This window comes from Canis aureus, chromosome 18, assembly GCF_053574225.1.
Source record: "Canis aureus isolate CA01 chromosome 18, VMU_Caureus_v.1.0, whole genome shotgun sequence".
NCBI classification, from domain to species: domain Eukaryota; kingdom Metazoa; phylum Chordata; class Mammalia; order Carnivora; family Canidae; genus Canis; species Canis aureus.
Window position 1 is genome coordinate 1,907,997 of NC_135628.1, and position 7,744 is coordinate 1,915,740.

Consider the following 7,744-nt stretch of genomic DNA (forward strand, 5'->3'; position numbering starts at 1 on the left):
CACTTTTTTTTTTCTTTTTTCTTTTTTTTTTCAAATTGGAGTCGAGACATTTGATGCATTTTTGAGTTTCCTCCCTTCCGCCCTCTTCTACCCAAGACTTTTTCCACCGCTCATGGTCAGGATGCTCACCTGTCGTGTTGGTGAATGTCAAGGGAAACCCACCTCAATTCTAATGATTACCTAGTTTACTTTCTGTACTTTTATCTAAAATCTAGGATTTTCGGGTTTCCTCCCTCCTACACTCCCTTCTTCGTTCCTTCCTTCCTTCCTTCCTTCCTTCCGGCTGCCTTTAAGATCTCTTGGATATTTCTGTGGTTTCTCAGTGGTGAATCTAGGTCCATAGTCATTTCTTTGTTTCCTTCCTTCTTACCATTCAAAAAAAAAAAGTTCAAACCATGCTTAGGATTTGAAAGGAGTGCTGACTCTCAGCACTAGTGTCCTGCGGTGAATGTAGAAAATTCTCAACCATTGCCTCTTCTGTGTTGCTTGTTTTCTGTTTTCTCCATTATCTCTTAGAATGTCCATGGGACATCTCTGAGATTTTCTCACTTTATCTACCTTTTTTTTTTTTTTTTTTTGGTCTTACTTTTATATGGCCCATCTCAATATTTTCAACTTTTCACTCTTACAAATTCCATGTGGTTCTTTTTGAGCCATTTTCTAATGTCTTATACAAATTAAACTGAACAGGGGCGCCTGGGTGGCTCAGTCTGTTTCACCTCTGCCTTGGGCTCGGGTCGTGATCTCAGGGTCCGGAGACTGAGCTGTGGCTCGTCAGGTGTCTGCTCAGCAGTCTGTTTCTCCCTCTGCTCTTCCTACTTCTCTCTCTCTCTCAAATAAATAAATAAAATCTTAAAAAAAAAAAACTAAACATAACATAAACATTAAACAGTCTATGTTCTGTCTGTTACATCCAAAACTGAAAGCTTTATGGGTCTTTTATGCTGTGTGCTGTTTCTTCTAGCTTTTGCTCATGGTGCCTGTTTCCTTGTGGGTTGTGATTTTTGGATTCTGCACTCAAGTTTCTGGGGCTGTGCTTGTCAGGATGCTCTGAGGCCAGAGTTAAAATTGAGTTTTCCTAGACAGTATGAGAATTTACTTCTACAAGTTGCATGGAGGCAACATTAACCCTACGACAAGGTTAAAGTTTCTGCTTAATATGTGTAGCTGCACAGATAGATTTCATTTGGCCTCAGATCCAAGTGGCTTGGATTCGAATCTCAGTGGGCATTCTCAGAGACACTTTTCCTTCCATTTCCTGGATTCCAAGGTCAAGTCCGCCATGTTTCTTTACTGACTTATGCATCAGATTTTTTCCTCATTCACCCTTACACCAGGAATGTGGCCTTTTGGAGCCTCAAACTTTTGGTCCCTATTAGATGCATCCTTTTAGATGGGTTCTTGGCTTCGTTTCCTGACCTCTGCATGCTGCCCAGCTACCAAAGCGGGAGCTGTAGGTGTCCAGAATTTGACAGATAATCTCTTAGCAACATCCCACTTTGGCTCTCACTTATTTCTCAGGATAGTCTCATTTTTCTTCCTTTCTCTCTTTTGTTCCTGTCAGAGAATTTATTCATTTCCTACCAGTTCATCAATGTATTTCTTTCTTTTTTTTTTTAACCTAGCAGTTTTCATTGTTTTCAGCAGGTGGTTATTCAGAGCAGCGAAAAATACCATGCCGTGAGAAATCAGAGTAAAAGAAATTAAAGTCTATCATTTCAGTGAAAACTGACTTTCTTCATGGAGTTTTCCATATTAAGGAAAACGAAATAATACATGGATCCCAGTTTGCTTAATAAATATACATACTTTCGAGAAACCAAAAATTAATAAAAACTCATTGTACACACTGTATATTTAAGTGAATGCAGTTCTTACTCTTGAACCATGTTTCAGCTGCAGTACACATATGTGTACGCGTGCACACATATGATAGTTTCTTACGTCATTAGGTTGTATGGTCGTGGCTACTTGGGGCGGCTGCCCCTTTACCACCGCTACCACTTGTCGGGCGGCGTGGCTGATACACAGGGGTGTCTGTATTTGAGGGCAGGACTGTGCTCTCTGACCCTAGCTCTTCACCAGGGACCAACCAAAGCTGGGCCTAGTAGGTGCACTCTTTGGGGATTTGAAATTGGGAAGAAGACACCCGGAGACGGAAGGCCTCATGGCAGATCTGTAGCACAGTAGTACACGGTCCACAGGCTCCCGCTGCTGGGAGCCCTGTCGCTTTCTCACCAGTCACTAGTTGTAGGGCCTGGAGAAAGTTATTTTAATGCTCTGTCTCTATTTCCTGATTCAGAAACCGGAAATAGCAATAGTAGCCCGTGTAGGAGATCGAGAGGATGTTATCGTCCGTGCAAAGCACTTAGGTTAATGCCTGGCAAGTGATAGAATGCAATAAGTGCCAGCTCCCATTACCATCATCATTAATACCGTTAAGTCAGCTCCTAAGTTATTCCTACTGCAGACGCTTCTTTGGGTTTCTCTTCAGGTTTGCCTTGTGCACCCGCTTATTTTGCGGCTGGACACCACCGAGAACTCTAGGATTCTCTCACCGCCAACTGTTGTACTCCCCTGCCCTGTGCAATTCAGAGGAGAAGCGATGCAGGGGAGGCTGTGTAAGAGCACTGCACTGGCTCAGTAGAAGCAACTCGAAAGTAGGGAAAAGGCCAAAAATGGATGCACAATATGGCTGTCACCAGGGGTCTAAGAAAAAGGAAAATTCAAATCCTTCATATAGTGTGTTTTCAGGCAAATTTTTGCCTTTTGTCTTAAGACTCTGACACTTCCCTATCTTACAAAGAAAACCACCATCCTGAAACCTTGCTAGTAAAACTTTGAAATGAGATATTGTCCTAACTTTGTGCCAAGTAGTGTATCCTCCCCAAAAGACTTCCAAAACATGGAAAGAAAGCTAAAGTTCTGTCTCTACACCAACAACTCTAATTTTACATCTTCTAAAATCCATTGAGCCACTCCCTGGATCAGTTATAAGCAGCACAATAATAGCGTTCACTCTACACATCTATGGCTGTTTCCAGCCTTTTCTACCCCAAATAGCCACAAAAAAGACCCTTCTAAGGAAGGTTCTAGTTTTCTTGACCTCATTTCTGGGTGTTTGCCATGGAGAATCTGGAGAAGACAACAGGGGATTAATAGGAGGAGAGTGGGCGTTTGGTATGAGGGAGAGGGGGTGATGGAGAGATGGATATGAAGCTGTTACAGAACCATTCCCTCAACACAAAGGGGGAAATTCTAGATAAAATACAGGAAAAAAAAGCTTTAAACGAAGAGAATGAAAACTTCAGGTGCCAGAAGTGAAAAGTCTACTCCAAGTCACAGTGGCGAACAAGCGTTGGAGCTGAAGGACTAGAGGGTTTAGAGGCCTAACCTGTTGGGTCTTGGCGTCCTGACTTAGTGAAGATTCTACAGTATGAAATGAACCCCCAGGCCCAGGATGGAGCTGCGGTGCCATGGTAGCAAACTGAAACTTAAATCACAATCTTCATGTTCCGCTCGACCAGAAATGCAGTATCTCCCAGTCAGCCAATGCCCAGGGGCCGGGTTAACTCCGGGCTCGGTATTTATTTCTTTATTCCCTCTCATGCCAAAGAAAGTCGACTGTGTGGCTCCAGCTACTGAGATACTTTCTATGTTTTTCTTCCTTGTTCTTTATTCTTTATCTTATAAAAGCTTCCTGCCTTGGGCCCCTTTTTGCAGTTCGCTGAATGGAGACTGTCCATTTCATGAAGTGTTGAAGTTTTTTTGTGTGTCCTCTAAATTGTCTTCTTTAATACTTTTTTAAACACAAGCCTCAGGTCGTATACTTGTAGGGGACTGAAGATAACCATCTTGCAAAGAGCAATCTCAGAGGACGGCTTCTGTGAAACTGGGGAAACATCAAAAAAGCCATCCAGTCACCCAAAATCGGGGGAGAGAAGGCAGCCCAGAGGAATTTAGGCCTCAGACCTGCACCGTGCTTGAGTGTGCGGCCCAAATCCCTACTCCTCACGAGGTGCAAGGACCCATTACCAAGACAGCGAACACTGGCCTGGCCCAGTGAAACGCAAGGGAGCCCACCTAGGGGACAAACACAGCAACACTCCTTAGGATTGTGCCTCGAGCCAGGACACGAAGAACAACTTGCTGTTGGAAGTGAGCTCACATTCAAATGTTGCAAATCACGGAAATGAAGACTCTTGAGAGACCGTTACCAGACAGACTAAACAGGGGAATCTAAAACTGCAAGCATTAGAAGTCATGATTGATGGAATCAGTCCAGAAAGTAGAACAAACAAGAAGAGAGAAGATAGGAAAGATATCCAGATTGGAGGATCAGTCTTCGAGATAGAAGTCCCAATACCTGATGAATAAGGAGTTCCAGGAGGAGAGACAGAAAAAAAAAAAAAAAATGGCGACCCTAAGGACTCTACGCTCTATGATGACGTTGAGGTGAAGGTTCTGAATAGAAAATTAATAGAAAATACCAATCAATCCGTGGTAGCAGACCTAGGAGCGTGGCCACTTCTGGGGACAGTGGGTCCTCGACTCATGACAGACGCTTGCTGCCAAGCAGTGTGTCTGGTGCACTCCGGGAGCAAGAGCTTGCAGAAGGTGTTCGATTCCTACTTGTTGCGTGAGCAGGTGGAAGCCGGATTGGCTGGATTAGGGCTCTCAAATCAGACAGACCTGACCTTGAACCGGGTCTCCGTTATGGTTCATGCGACCCGAGCCAAGCCACTCAACGTCCCGAAGAGTGTTTCCTCACCCATGAAAGGAAGGAGGCACCTTGCGCTGGCAGAGTGTGGGGAGGCTGGAAGGGAGTGACGTGTGAGAGCACCCAGCACCGCGGCCTGTGCAGAAATGTAATCGGGAAACAATATTATTTATACAAGTGACAGTACCACGTGGTCTAGTATGTGCCACTCCGAGGGCCTTGCAATGGGAACGTTGGCCCCAGAGCAGGCAAATGAGGGAAATTATGGTCTTTAGGATTTAAAAACAATAATAAAACTGACTTTAGCGGTCTACTTTTTATCTTACTACATGCCAGCAATTCTAAATAATGTCAGTGATAAAATATTTCTCCCTGAAAAATATATTTTGTGGGTCTAAGTTCTAAACCATCTCTGAAGTCATGGAATTCACTTGATTTTAAGAAGTGCCATTACATATTCCTGTTAATAGTGGCTCGGGATTAAACATTGAAAACCGGTGAGCATTTAATACACAGTGATTAGCAAGACAAAGACACAGAACCTGAGTTATTTCAGTTATTCAGTGCTATATGATCACTTGGAGGTTCTCTTTGTATTTAAAATTTGTGAGGGACACCTGGGTGGCTCAGCGGCTGAGCCTCTGCCTTCGGCCCAGGGCCTGATCCTGGGGTCCTAGGATCAAGTCCCACATCGGGCTCCCAATGGGGAGCCTGCTTCTCCCTCTGCTTGTGTCTCTGCCTCTCTCTCTCTCTCTCTCTTTCTCTCTGTGTGTGTCTCATGAATAAATAAAATCTATTTTTTTAAATAAAATTTGTAACAGTGAAACTGACTATAAGCTAGTAGGTTAATATTTTTGCTCATCAAATGCAAATTTTAGTTCATTACATGGGACATATTGCTGAATTTCAACAGTATCCTGAAAAAATGCATTCTCTTAAAATTGTTCTTCTTGTTTAATTGGTATTTAACTGCTCTTACATTTTAATGTAGTTATTAGTAGTTATTAGTGCAACAAGCCTATACATTGCTCCCTTTTCCAAAAAAAAAAAAATTCTTAAATATAATTAAAAGGAATTAATCTATTGTTTCCTTTTCACTGTAAAATTAATTAACTATTCATTACAAACATGATTATGTAATAAAGTTTAATAAAAGAAATTTTATACTGCCTGAGTTTTTTTTTTTTTTCTGGCCATTATCATTATTTATTTCATCTAATGATTAGTTTTGAAAGTTATTTTCTTTTTATTTTTTTATTTTTTATTATTTTTATTTTTTTATTTTTTTGAAAGTTATTTTCTTGTAAAGACAAGGGGTATATTAAGAAAATGATTCGCTCCACGTGTCTGATATGTTAGGTGTGCTTATTTAAGGCTTCTCACAGAAGGCAAGTGTAAGTTTATTCATACACAGTGGTATCACTGTAACTATTTCCCGTGTTTGACTTTTTGAAAGCTCCAGGCTCTCCAACATTCATTTTCATGAGACAGGTAATGTAAAGATAAATGGTCAAGCATCTTCTCTTTGCGACGCGATACAAAAATATTTCAGTGACTGGGAGGATTTTTAACATTGCTGGAAGACGTTTAAAGATTCTACTTTTTCTTTTCTCCTTTGTCAGTCAGGTGCTCCCTGATAGTGACAAGAAGTGGTGTTTGGAAAATTCAAGCTTTTAAAAAGTTTTTATTCAAAACCTCTTTTTTAATACAAATGAATTTATTTACAAATAAATATTGTATTTATTTACAAATAAATCCAAATACTGAAGGATTTGGGAAGCCTTATTTTGTGAGTAGGGGTACAGTGTTTTTCTAAAGGTGGCTAGGGTAGTCCTCCTATTGAGGAAATAGAGTGTGAAAATGTGACAATACCGTGCATTTTTACACATTGCATAAATATCTTATGAGACTTACTGCATTTTGGTATAGAACTTGCCTCCCCTACTAATTTGGAATTCCTCAAAGGTAGAAACTATGTTTTATTTATCTGTTGATCCCCAGATCTGGCAGGCAATACGAGTTCAATAAAGATATAATGAATTATTGAATGAACGAATGCATGGACATCAAGCACGCGTTCCTAAGTTTCCAAGTTCCGATCAGAGGGGGCAAGATGAAGTTATCATGATCGCCCACTACTGGGCTCCGTGAACGAAACAGGATTTCACTGATTATTAGAATAACTGGACTGGAATGCTGAGAAGAATTTCCTGAACAGGAGGCTTTAAAAAAATTCTCAAGTACTAGAGTAGACCGACTTCCAAAGTGGTTTTTAATTAGGCTTGCCTAGAGGAGTAAGCAGAGGGAAAATGAAAGTAATGTGGTAATTCATGATGGTTTATGTTTTTAAAAAATCCATTGAAAGCGAGATGTTAATTGAGGCCAATAAATAAGGCTCCTAGGGAACATGAGAAGGAATATTACTTCAGTCCATTGCAGTAAACACTCATTGAACAGCAAATACCACCAATACAAACATGACCAAGACACAATCCCTGTTCTTGCAGGTCACACCGCTTGGTAAGAGAAGCAGAAGGTTAGGGATATCATTTAAGTACTACATGGTAGGTGCTCTAATATGGTCAGACTTTGAGGAAGGAACTAACAGGGATTTGTATCAGTTTAATTAAGAAATGATGGCTTCTTGGATGAATAGTGAACATATAGATTCAGCAAAAAAGATAAAGTGCTGGAGACCAATATAAAGATGGAATGGGGATCCCTGGGTGGCGCAGCGGTTTGGCGCCTGCCTTCGGCCCAGGGCGCGATCCTGGAGACCCGGGATCGAATCCCACATCAGGCTCCCGGTGCATGGAGCCTGCTTCTCCCTCTGCCTGTGTCTCTGCCTCTCTTTCTCTCTCTCTCTCTGTGACTATCATAAATAAATAAAAATTAAAAAAAAAGATGATTTAAAAAAAAAAGATGGAATGGATAAAATACCCACATCTTTACAAAGTTTGTAGCCATTGAATATTAGGGTTTTTTTTTTTATTACTCTCTAGATATTAAAACAAAATATATTCA